The 13,226-nt window shown below is 34.5% G+C and overlaps 1 long non-coding RNA gene and 1 pseudogene across 1 annotated transcript; both read left to right on the top strand.

Annotated features, from left to right (window-relative positions):
- The first annotated feature begins 2,686 nt into the window (after window positions 1-2,686).
- LOC113695531 (uncharacterized) lies at window positions 2,687-3,954 on the top strand (annotated as a pseudogene).
- Window positions 3,955-4,326: 372 nt separating this feature from the next.
- Window positions 4,327-6,112, top strand: LOC140009212 (uncharacterized). The gene is made up of 3 exons (XR_011816568.1): window positions 4,327-4,454; window positions 4,874-4,960; window positions 5,847-6,112. It is a non-coding gene; the product is annotated as an uncharacterized lncRNA (long non-coding RNA).
- Window positions 6,113-13,226: the final 7,114 nt, after the last annotated feature.

The raw sequence follows: 13,226 nt of genomic DNA, 5'->3' as shown, positions 1-13,226 counted from the left end.
AAATTCCCGCCAAGATTTAGCAAGAGCGCGGGAGTGTTTAGAACACACAATAGTGACGACATTAAGAACATCATCACTATTGCTTGGCCTATTTACGGACGACTTTTTGTTGTCGTCACTGATCACTAAAAAAAAAAGTTATTAGTGACAACATTTTGTAGTGATGACAATAGGTCGTCACAAAAGGAGCTTCTTTAGTCGCGACACCTAAAGTTGTCACAATTGCATCAAAGCAACTAAATGTTTAGTGACGACCCGTTATTTTCGTCACAAACTACACTGCAAGAAATATGGTCATTAGTGACAACATTTTTTAGTGACGACAAAAATCGTCACAAAACGAGGTTGTTTAGTGACGACAAGGAAAGTTGTCATAATTGCTCAAAGCAACTAAGTCTTCAGTGACGACCTTGAAAAAGTTGTCACTAAAATGCTCTATATAGTGACAACTTCTAATATCGTCACTGTCATTCTACCGATTCGGATTTAGTGACAAGAATTGATCGTCACTGTTTAAAGTACTTATTTCTAAGTCACTTTCATTAATTCTACTGTGCCACCCTAACTTTTGCGATTTAGCCCCAAATGTTGTAAAAAATTCCATTAATTCCATTATGATACCTTAACTTTTACAATTTAGCCCCATATGTAGTACACCGATTTCTTTAATTCTATTATTACTCCCTAACTTTTGTAATTTAGCCCCATATGTAATTCACCAATTTCGTTAATTCTACTATGACACTCTAACTTTTGCAATTTAACCCCCATATGTAATACACCAATTTTATTATTTCTATTATGGCACCCTAACTTTTACAATTTAGCCCCTATTTTTTTATTAGGAAATTGCGAATGGTATCTTGATAAACTATGCATAAATATTTTATAATTTTCTCAAACTTAAGTAATAATTTGTTATAAACTCTAAAGATATATCTTTCATTACAATAGTTATAAGGCAGACAGGTCATTTTATCAATGGAATAAGAAATTTATGCCAGATTTATCCTTTGTACTACATGCCAAGTAGTATTAGCAAAGGAATAACAAAGTGCTACAAAGTAATTAACAAAATAGCCTTCAGGGAGTGTAGTTTATGGGCAAATGAGCATTATCTATTCAAAGTACCAACTTTTTATGGGCATTTTACTCTCAAACATATAATTTATGATAAATTTATAAATGTTTGTAAGTAAAATTCAAAAAGTGTTACACTGATTTCTTACAAAACGAAAACTGGCAGGTTATCTTTTCAACATAAATTAAATTTTTTTAAAAAAAGAAATGGCCCATAAAATACCAACTCTTTGTGGGTTTCCTCCATTACATGAACAAATATTCTGCTCTTTATGGGTATTTCACTCCGAATCATTTAATTTATGTTAAATACATAAATGTTTGTAAGTAAAATTCAAAAAGTGTTGCACTAATATTTTTATGGAAGGGAAACTGGTAGGTTTTGTATTTAACATAAATTAAATATGTGAAAGGAAAAAAAAAAGAAATTACCCATAAATCTATGTCTTGCAAATGTATACTAGTAAAATAGTTTCAAACAAAATTAAACATTAAAATAAACTGTAATTTATACACATTAAAATATTTGTAATTTATACACATTTTGCAACTACTACTTTGTGTTTTCTCTGTAATGAATTTTTTAACTATTGAGAACTTAAGTTTTGTCTTGCAAATCTATACTAGTACAATAGTTTTAAACAAAATTAAACATTAAAATAAATGTTTCAAAAAGAACAACAGTACATTTATCACTTGCGGTAATGTAACAAAATTTTCTCAACCATTATCAATATTTTCACAAAAGTATTAAAAACTAGCAATTGACAATATTAAAAACTAGCAATTTTGTTAATGAGAACTTTTCTTGTCATTATAATCTTGAATAAATTAGTGATAACATTATGTCATCACTAAATTTTCTTTGATTTTGACTTAACAATAATGTCTTATTAATAGCATTTGATTATTTTTAATGAAAGTCTGTTATAACCATAGAATTTGACTTTCGTTATTTTCAATTAATGATGTACTTTAGTGCTACAATTATAAAAAATTGCAGGGCTAAAATATTTGCAAATTATAAAAGTATATTTTCACTTATATGTAATTAACAAATTTTGCCACCTATATTGATGAAAATTTGTGTTTTTGTACTAAAAAATAAAGAATAATACTATAGCAATAAAATCTATGCTTCAAACCAAATTAAAAATAAAAAAAAGCATTGTGTTTTTGTAATCATTATGTGTTCTCTAATGATTTTTAACTGTTGTATACTTATGAGACTACTTGTTAATTTAATTTTCTTGTATATGTAATAACTTCATTAGAATAAAAATAATTGAATAAATAAATAATTCATTAGTGTAAATAAACTTGTGACTACTTAACTTAGAATGATTATCAGTTAATTTGATATGAAAATTTGTGCCCAAGTTTTTTGGATATTGTTTGAGTTATGGGCGAAATCATCTCCACTAGAATTATTTTAGTTGTGAATACCATTACTTCATTTTTTTATTGTGCAAGATAAAGGTTTTCAGCGGAGTTGGTGGTGGAAACGGGTTTGAGAGATTGAGTTTGGGGACGAAGGTGAAGGTTTTAATTAGCTATAGTGGTAGGAGTGGATCCCCTTCTTCATCCACCTTCTTCATCCACCTCTTCCACCGAGATTAACCCATCTAACTCCACTTCCTTCAACCACCAAAACGGTGGTCCTGCTCCCCACCGCATCGCTGCCGGAGCAAATAACTCCGACTCGATGCACTCCTGGTGGGAGTCCATATCAAAAGCCCGCACTCGAATCCATCTCCTCTCCACTCTTCTCCCCGAAACCTCCTCAGTTCTCTCGTTCCTTGCCGACTCCGACCGCCCTGCCCGCTCCCTCCTCCTCTCTTCCGCCGCCTATTCTTCCATCTCATCTTCCCTCTCCTCCCCTTCATCCGGCTCCGACGACGACTCTCTTTGCCTGTGGCTATACGACACCTTTCTCTCCGCTGACTCCGAACTCCGCCTCGTTGTCCTCTACTATATCCCTCTCCTCTCCTCCTTCTATCTATCCCGCATCCACTCCTCCTCCACCACATCCGCTATCTCCCCCACCCCTAATCTCGCCGGCTTCGAAGCTGTCCTTCTTGTCCTCTACTCATCTGAAGTCAAGGCTCATTCGGGTATACCCGTGCTCATTTCAATCCCTGATCTCTCTCAACCTTCTCTTTATCACTCCTCTCGAAATCCCCCTTCGAATAAATCGAACCCCATTAACAATAACCCCTCGTCTCAGCCTCTAGTCGGCGTTCTATCGCCTCCTCTCGAACCCCAGATGGCGGTGAAGTCTACTAAACGAGCTTCCATTGTAGGCATTGCCCTTGATTGTTATTATAAGCAGATCTCGCAAATGCCCAGTTGGTCAAAGCTTGATTTTTGCAAATTTTCGGCAGATTGGGCAAGTCAGGATTGCCCTTGTAAATCTGATTTCGATGATTTTACTACCCAAAAACTTGATAATTTTACTGAAAGTAGCCATGGGCTTTCGGGTGACTCGAGGGGTCACAATGAGATTGAGGATGTTGTGGAAGAAATTCGGCATTTGCGAAGTGAGGGGAGGGATGACGAGTTGAGGTCACAGGGGGTGAAAATTCCGCTGCCATGGGAGTTATTACAGCCGGCATTGAGGATTTTGGGGCACTGCTTGCTAGGGCATTTGATTACAGAGGATGTGAAAGCAGCAACTTCAGTGGCAATAAGGAGCTTGTATGCTGGGCCTCCCATGACCTGAACCCGCAGGCCATTTTGACGACTAGCAGTCTGATTTAGCTAGATAACAGGGCACGCGAGGCTGTTGCTGCAGCTGCAGCTGCCAGTGCTACCTCCAATGCTAATACACCCAATAAGGCTAAAAAGCCTGAGATCCTTTTGGTTTCTAAGTGATATCAAAAGTGGATGAGATAATTTGCTTTAATTCTTGAATGTGAGTTTGTATGTGGAATTATGTAGGTATAGGTGTAGATTATACGCGAGTAATGAGTAGCTTATTTTGAACTTGGAACTCAGCCTGAAAGTTGTGTATCATTATTACTGTGATATGAATAGGTGTTCCAATTGCTTATATTTGGACTTAAAAAAAATATAAATAAATAAATAGAATGAATATGTAAGTTTTGATGATTATGTAGTGCTCTTGGAATATGTAGTTGTAACGTAATTAGGTACAAGTATAGATTAGTATCAAAATTAAAAGAAGAAAACATATGTTTTATATGCAAACATTTTCTTATAAGAACTATAGCTACCATTTTATTCATTGTCTTCGAGCTTATAATGCACATTATCATTTCGTAGGGACATCATTGGTTTGTTATTGTCTTGCAGCTCATTATGCTGATGCTATTGGTCCCTGCTATGGAATTCCCAATTATTGTGATGTTTGGGTAAGTATATACTCCTTTCTATCTATGTTAGACTTGTTTCAAATGGTTGGGTCTTGTCAACAAAGTTTTTGTAAAAGTGACAATTTTCACTTTGTTCTAGGAGACATTTGCATATAAACAAGCTACAAGTGGTCTCTGATTTGTGTTTGATTTTCCTGCCAATTAATGAATATGATAGGAGTAATTTTCTTTTCCTTCCTTTTGGAAGTTTTTGCATGGTTTAGTTGAGTTGTTTGTGTGAGAGTAATTGATTCAGCTTCCTTTTTTTTGCATTATTGTTTGCTGACTTATTGGCCAAGAGGGCTCTCAATTAGTTTTAGGACCAAGAATTCCTTCTATAGTTTTCTAGTGCTAGTATTAGCTTCAAGTTAGCTTCTTAATGTCTCCTGCAGTCGACTGATTTTTGTTATTATTTGCAGCAATTGAACCTGTTGACAGAGGCTTCGGATTCGGATTTGGGTCTAGGATATTACAATCTACCAATCAAGCTACCATTTTCGCTTGTGGTACCCTTATACTCTCTATCTCCTCTTTGCTTCTTTTTTTCTGTTATTTATAGCCAATCCAATTCACTATAAATTTATACTTTCTAAATCATCCTAAAAATTGAAATGTTGCTATACAGCTACTAAATGCACTATGTATATAAAGCATATGTAGGTGCACAGTGGTTAATGTGATTTAATAGCTAAGACTAACTACTATGATTTTTTTTGTACTTTTTTGTGTTCTTGCTCCAGTTCATGACAATCTCAAATATGGCTGTGTTCCATTTTGTTTACTTTTCATTGTTGTTGTTTGGGAAGATTAAATTAACTGCCGTGTCTTCATTATGTTACTTGCTGCCCTTTTATGGACAACAAGTGATTTTCCAGCATAAACCTATTTTCAACTATATATACTTGTCTAAATTGTGTTATGTTTGTAAATGAGACGCTCTTGTAATTTTCCAGCATATATGAGACCTTAAATTGTGACTAAGGCATATTTATTATAGATACAGTGGCTGTTGCGATTCAAAAATAGCATAAGTTATTGAACCTTAATCCTTGGTCTGTGACAATATTAACATGTAATTTGCCAAAGAATTTAGTAAACGCTTGTTACTTTTGTTTTTTTATTTAGGAAATTTGAAGGCTGTTATACGTCTTTGATATTAAGAGTTTTCTTTGTCTGTGACAATACCTGGTTTTTACTCTCTATAATTGGTTCCTATGTGCATATTAAGAGCTATCTTTGCTTTTATTTTGTCTCTTATTCTGCTCTTTATGTAGTCACTATTTGGATGAGAGTTTAAATAAATGAGACTTTATTTTTTGTGAATCCTCATTTGATTTTCCTTGTCTCAAGTTTGTTTTGTCATCTACTAATAATTGTATTTTTCTATTGCAGATATATTGCACATTTTAGAGTTTTGGAAGATGAGTAGCCGAGGCTACTTATTAGCTCAAAAACTGGTTATAGTGCTATCTTATGCTTAGGAAATGTTTCGTATAACACAAAAATGTTGTGGGACTTGGATTCGTTTTGTACTGCTCCCTTGCCTTATATGATACAACTCATTCTAATACTACTTGTCAAACTCTTTATAATGTGATGTTGCACATGATTATGATATTGGAAGGATTATTATAATATTTTGGCATTTTCTATTGTAATGGGTGAATGTGTTTGTTATTCATTAAGCATTGTTGGTGGCTTCCATTTTTTTATATTACTCTAGCAAGAAATACATCAAACTACACAGTGACAAGATATTGTAACTGAATCACATTTCTCCAATGACAAGTGCCTATTGTCAGTAAATCAAATGTCTTTATTGACAACAATTGTTGTATTTGAATTAAATTCTATATTGACAACAATATGTTGTCACTGTTGAAAGGTGTTTAGTGACAACAAAATTGCTAGTAATTGGACCATATACTGATGGCCATTGTTGAGTTTTAGTGACGATATTGTTTCATGCATCATTGATAAGAAGTCATGTTGTCACTAAACTTAAAGCATTTATTGATGAGAAAAGTTGTCACAAAAGCTCTTTATTCACTGACGACTTTTAAGTCATCAGTGTATACTTTTACCGACGGGCATTCAGTGATGACCTTGTGACGACCGAAAAGTTGTCAGTAAAATCCATTAGTGATGACTTTTTACTTTTTTGTGACAAGAATAGATTGTCACTAAAGGTCAAATTTCTTGTAGTGTCTTTTTGGAGCTTTAATTAAGAGATGAAGATTCAAATTTCTTGATTTCGTCAATACATACATACATATATATATTTATATTTATATTGATGAAAAATATGTTCGAGACCAAGGTGACAATAATGTCAAATTCATTTGAGGCAATTAAGATTTAAGAGTAATTGGATCAAATAGAACCAATAAATTTGATTCGTGATACACATATACAAGGGAAACCAAAAACACTTCAGTCCATAATTACTGTCTCTGGGAGGAATGAAATAGTATGGTGGCAATGACATTGCTGTTTACTTGCTTTAACACAAACGACTCCTCTTTTTTTATCTCCAAGTTAGGAATTTAGAGCAAAAGCTGCAAAGGTTATTTTTTCTGCAACGAAAGATGTATTTTTTTGGGTTAAAATTTGGTAAATTGACATGGAAATTTGAAGAGTGAACTGTTTATCCATTTGGAGTGTGTTTTCTCCTTCACATTACCTAAGTTTTCTATGTATGGACCTGTTTCTTATTTATTTGGTTTCAATTGGTAATTTTTGCCTATTTCCTGAAAAGGGATCTCCTCAATTCCCAGAAATAGATTGACCTTTGGACTCTTGCCACTCTTGGTTCATTGCTTTATGTTACTATAGATGAATGCAGCTCAAGATTTGATATTTAAGAAATGGGTCTCAAGAACCACTTGCAACTTTCTTGAGTTTCATTTCAAATTTAACATGTCGATGGATGTAAAAAAATTTTATGTTATTTACAGGAAAGGAACTACAAAGACATGATTTTGATCTAAAATTCATGCATTCTTGGGAGTTAGGAAGGTGTTTGTTGGAAGATCTACTTTGCCTATGTCTTGACTGATTTCTATGATGCAAGTTATAGTTATCATTAAAAAGTAGCATCTTTTCATTATTTTCGAGGGATGATTTTATCAACTAGTGAATATTTCTGATTTGTGTTTTGATTTTCCTACCAATTAATGAATATGATAGGAGTAATTTTCTTTTCCTTCCTTTTGGAAGTTTTTGCATGGTTTAGTTGAGTCATTTGTGTGAGACTAATTGATTCAGCTTCCTTTTTTTTGGCATTATCGTTTGCTGACTTATTGGCCAAGAGGGCTCTCAATTAGTTTTAGGACCAATAATTCTTTCTATAGTTTTCTAGTGCTTGTATTAGCTTCAAGTTAGCTTCTTAATCTCTCCTGCAGTCGACTGATTTTTGTTATTATTTGCAGCAATTGAACCTGTTGACAGAGGCTTCAGATTCGGATTCGGGTCTAGGATATTACAATCTACCAATCAAGCTACCATTTTCACTTGTGGTACCTTTATACTCTCTATATCGTCTTTGCTTTTTTTTCTGTTATTTATAGCCAGTCCAATTTTCTATAAATTTATACTTTCTAAATCATCCTAAAAATTGTAATGTTGCTATACTGCTACTAAATGCACTATGTATATAATGCATATGTAGGTGCACAGTGGTTAATGTGATTTAATAGCTAAGACTAATTACTATGATTTTTTTGTACTTTTGTATTCAAGAAATGTTAAATGACGTAGAAGCAGCTAACTTTGGTGAGAATTGGAGAAATTCGGGGGAATATAATAGGGATATTTCAAATGAGCAACAAGGGGAAGCAAGTAGGTTTTATCCGAAGCTGAAAAAAGTCTTTACCTAGGTTGTGATAAGTACTCCAAACTCTTCTTTGTTGTCCATATCTTTCTTTTGAAAACCATGAATTGATGGACTTGCAAATCCGCCAATATGTTACTGAAATTTCTCAATCAAGTGTTTCCCATGGTATCATTTCCTAGTTCATACTATGATGCAAAAAATTTAATTCATGAGTTGGGCCTCAAGTGTGAAAAAATACATGCATGTGAAAATGATTGTGCACTATATTAGTAAAAAAATGAAAGCCTAGATCACTGCCCAAATGATAAATGTAAATAACCTCGGTATAAATCTCCTGGTTCTAAAATTCCTAGAAAATTGCCTCGCTATTTCGCATTACAAATGAGGTTGCAAAGAGTATTTTTAAACAAAGAGATAGCTCGTGATATGAGGTGGCATAAGGAGAGACGTGTTGACAGTGAAAACACAATGAGACACCAGGCTGATTCAATAGCTTGGAAGGAGTTTGACAAAACTCATTCATCTTTGGCTAAAGATCCTCGCAGTGTTAGGCTTGGGCTTTCAACTAATGGTTTCAATCCCTATGGAAATATGAATAATACATACAATATGTGGCTTGTAATCCTTGTTCCTTATAATTTTCCACCTTTGAAATGCATAAAGGAGCCATTTTTCCTATTATCAATGATTATTCCAGGTCCTAAATGCACATGAAATGATATGGATATATTTTTTAGGCCTTTAATTATTGAGCTAAAAGAATTATTTGACACTGGCTTTGAGACTTATGATGCAGCCATAGGAGAAAAATTTATGTTACTTGCTACCCTTTTATGGACAACAAGTGATTTTCCAGCATAAGCCTATTTGTCACGCTAGAGTACAATGCACTTGCAAATCGTCCACCATATATTGATGAATTAGGTTAGAATTACCTTCTGACTACTCCTGTAGTCCAAATTTGATTTGCGCATAGGCTGATTTTTGATCTTTACTACTCTTATTACTCATATCTTTATTGATTTTGATCTTGGCTAAACTTCATAAGTGCAGAAGATGAGTGAGAGGAATAAGATCAATAGTTCAAAGCAAAAAACCACTCACACAATTGGAACAAAAGCTATTGTAATTGCACAATGACTTTCAGAGAGAGAAGAATTCAAGAAAAAAGTATAACAAGCCAAAAAGCACTCAGCTGAATTGGAAATGGCAGTTCAATCCCAACAACTTATGGAGAGGCTTGTAAACCAACAAAGTGAAATGCAGAACCAAGACACATCTACTCATAGTGAATGGTAAGCAATTTTCAACTATATATACTTGTCTAAATTGTGTTATGTTTGTAAATGAGACGCTCTTGTAATTTCCAGCATATATGAGACCTTAAATTGTGACTAAGACATACATTTATTATAGATACAGTGGCTGTTGCGATTCAAAAATAGCATAAGTTATTGAACCTTAATCCTTGGTCTGTGACAATATTACCATGTAATTTGCCAAAGAATTTAGTAAATGCTTGTTACGTTTGTTTTTTATTTAGGAAATTTGAAGGCTGTTATACGTCTTTGATATTAACAATTTCCTTTGTCTGTGACAATACCTGGTTTTTACTCTCTACAATTGGTTCCTATGTGCATATTAAGAGCTATCTTTGCTTTTATTTTGTCTCTTATTCTGCTCTTTATGTAGTCACTATTTGGATGAGAGTTTAAATAAATGAGACTTTATTTTTTTGTGAATCCTCATTTGATTTTCCTTGTCTCAAGTTTGTTTTGTCATCTACTAATAATTGTTTTTTTCTATTGCAGATATATTGCACATTTTAGAGTTTTGGAAGATGAGTAGTCGAGGCTACTTATTGACTCAAAGACTGGTTATAGTGCTATCTTATGCTTAGGAAATGTTTCGTATAACACAAAAATGTTTTGGGACTTGGATTCGTTTTGTATTGCTCCCTTGCCTTATATGATACAACTCACTCTAATACTACTTGTCAAACTCTTTATAATGTGATGTTGAACATGACTATGATATTGGAAGGATTATTATGATATTTTGGCATTTTCTATTGTAATGGGTGAATGTGTTTGTTATTCATTAAGCATTGTTGGTGGCTCTCATTTTTTTATATTACTTTAGTAAGAAATACATCAAACTACACAGTGACAAGATATTGTAACTGAATCACATTTCTCCAATGACAAGCGCCTATTATCAGTAAATCAGGTGCCTATATTGACAACAATATGTTGTCACTGTTGAAAGGTGTTTAGTGACGACAAAATTGTTAGTAATTGGTGACGTGCGACGGATCTAGACGAACACCAAGTTGGGATGATTTGCGGAACTTTGACCCTTCTAGAATCACGAGCCACGAACTAAGGAGATTCCTTAACCCAAGACTAGCAAATTTAGTGAACCAAAAGTAAAGATAGAAGAACGCCACAATCAAGGAGACTACTTGATTGATAAGTTCAATGAACAGCTTGAGATTGATTCTCAAGTATTCAAAGGAAATTCTCTTGAGGCAAGAGAGAGTGAATAAACTCACGAATATTTTATAAAATCTGAATTGTCCTTTAATGAATGAAAACCTAGGCTATATATAGCCTTACAACTTGGAAACCTAAAGTGACTTGAAAACCCTAACTCGGCTAGGCTAGGCCTTTGGCCCGATTCCACTACTCAAATCCACTATCTAATGGTCAGCTTATAATCGATCGAATGAAAGCTTTAAGCTGGCCCAACATAACCCAATAAAAGCTAATTAACCAACTTAAGTTATAGTGAGCCTAGACTCTATAAATCGGATCCAACTCAACATGAGGTCTTGGACCGAATTTATTCCTAGCAAATAAAATAGAAATCTAGAAAATAAACTACTAACTATTACTAAAAGATTCAATCTCTTGCAGCCCAAAACATGGCCCATAAGCGGCCCATATTTCGTATCATTCCCCTCCTCTTAAAAAAAGATTTGTCCTTAAATCGTGTTTGGAAATGAATGGTACTACAAGAGTTGGCAGTATGAAACTTCAAATCTCCACATATTGGCTCTCTTAGAATGGATGATACTTGCATACGTCATGATTATTGTAATTCGGTGCACATGTCTCTTGGTTAGCTTGAAAATGCTCACAATCCGCCATGGGAAACTCAAGGCTTTGCTCCAACCACTCCAAAGCTCTCTAATCAGCATTGTGTCATGAATGGTCGAATTTGGACCTACACAATAAATCACACGATTAGGATTTGTAGGTATAAAATCACTTGACAGCTTACCATTCACATTCACAAGATAAGGATCTTCATAGTGATGCTCAATCAGGCTAGGAAAGTCTCGGACATGATTGTGCAAAGTTACAAAATTCATTGCAAGTTGTTGTGGGTATGGCCTATCTTGCACAAATGGAACAAGATCGAGATAGGTAGCTTTTGAACCCTCAAATTGAAGAATAAAACCAGGTTGAAAGGAATCAGAATTTGGACCAATGAGGAAAGGATTGTCACCAACAAAATAAGAAGGAAATGTATAACAAATTTCAAGTGTAGAAACTCCCTTTGAAACTTCATTATTCCTCCCAACAAGCAAATCAGGCTCATGGTTGACGTTGAACATCAGTGGATGACAAAGAGAGACAACACTTAAGGTGCAAACTCCATGAAAAGTTTGATATTCACCAATGGATTTAGGCATAGAACATGCCAAGATCAACTCAATTTTTCCTTGCTTAACCTGCATAAAAGTAGAAACACTAAACAAAGTAGAGTCAAGATCGTTAGAAAAAACATATGATCTCACATCCTTTCTCACAATCAGCTTACTCTTAGAATTTTTAATCTCTTTTTCATGCTCAGTAGCTGACTTTTTCCCCTCATTATTCTCAACCTCTTTCTCCTTTTCAACTCCCTCGAATTTTACCTCTTCAGTCACAATTCTCTCCTCCAGCTCTTTCTTCATACTATAACGCTCATGCTCACTCTTCATGTATGCTAGATCAATACAAAGTTGCTTAGAGTTAAGTGACACAAGCCTGGTACGACGGCCATTAAATGTGAAGGAATACTTATTAGTATATCCATCATATTTGACTTCTCGATTAAACATCCACCATTGTCCCAACAGCACATGCGTCACTTGAATGGGAACCACATCACACAACACCTCATCCACGTATTGACCAATATGAAAAGGAACAAGTGTGTGCTTAGTAATCCAAATATCACCACTATCACTTTGCAACTTGTAAGGGCGAAGATGATCAATGGTTGGAAGATTCAATTTCTCAACCAAGACAGTACTTGCGAGATTAACTTCACAACCCTTATCAATGGCTAAGCTGCAAACTTTATCCTTGATATGGCAACGTGTATAAAACCAATCATTTTTTTGAGCTTTGATGATTTCCAATTGCTCAGTTATCTCACGCAATGCCACAGTATTTACTCCTTTAGGCACAAGAGGGTGGAGCTCCAGTTGAGCATTCGTTTGTCTCATACTTTTATTACCTGCAAAACTCAACAAAAATTAGTAGAACAGTCCTCACTCGCTCCCTTACGTGTTTCGCTCACTCTCGTGTTTTGCTCAAGTGTTTAAAACACTCTAATGATCTCACCAATTCACTCGTCAAGCCTACTTGATTGTTTCCTTTGAAGAAATCAGAAATTTTCTCAAAGAAATTCAATCAAACCTTAATCAATAGTATCCAATTGTACCAAAGGAACAAGAAGCAAGAGTAGAAACGGAAAGCGCAAGTAATAAATTCGATAAGGAATGGACGAGGAAAAAAATTGATGTACAAAAAGAAATGTCCAAGCACAATGATGGAGTTTCCCAAGTGTTTACTTAATTTCCTAATTGATTTTGGAAACCAAGTTAGGTGTTGTACTCCTTAAAGTCGGCTTTCCCAAAATTTCCAGATTCCTTTTTCCTT

The sequence above is a fragment of the Coffea arabica genome, chromosome 6e (genome assembly GCF_036785885.1).
Source record: "Coffea arabica cultivar ET-39 chromosome 6e, Coffea Arabica ET-39 HiFi, whole genome shotgun sequence".
Lineage (NCBI taxonomy): Eukaryota > Viridiplantae > Streptophyta > Magnoliopsida > Gentianales > Rubiaceae > Coffea > Coffea arabica.
The sequence above is the reverse complement of the archived record's forward strand: the minus strand, read 5'-3'. Positions and strand labels throughout refer to the sequence as shown.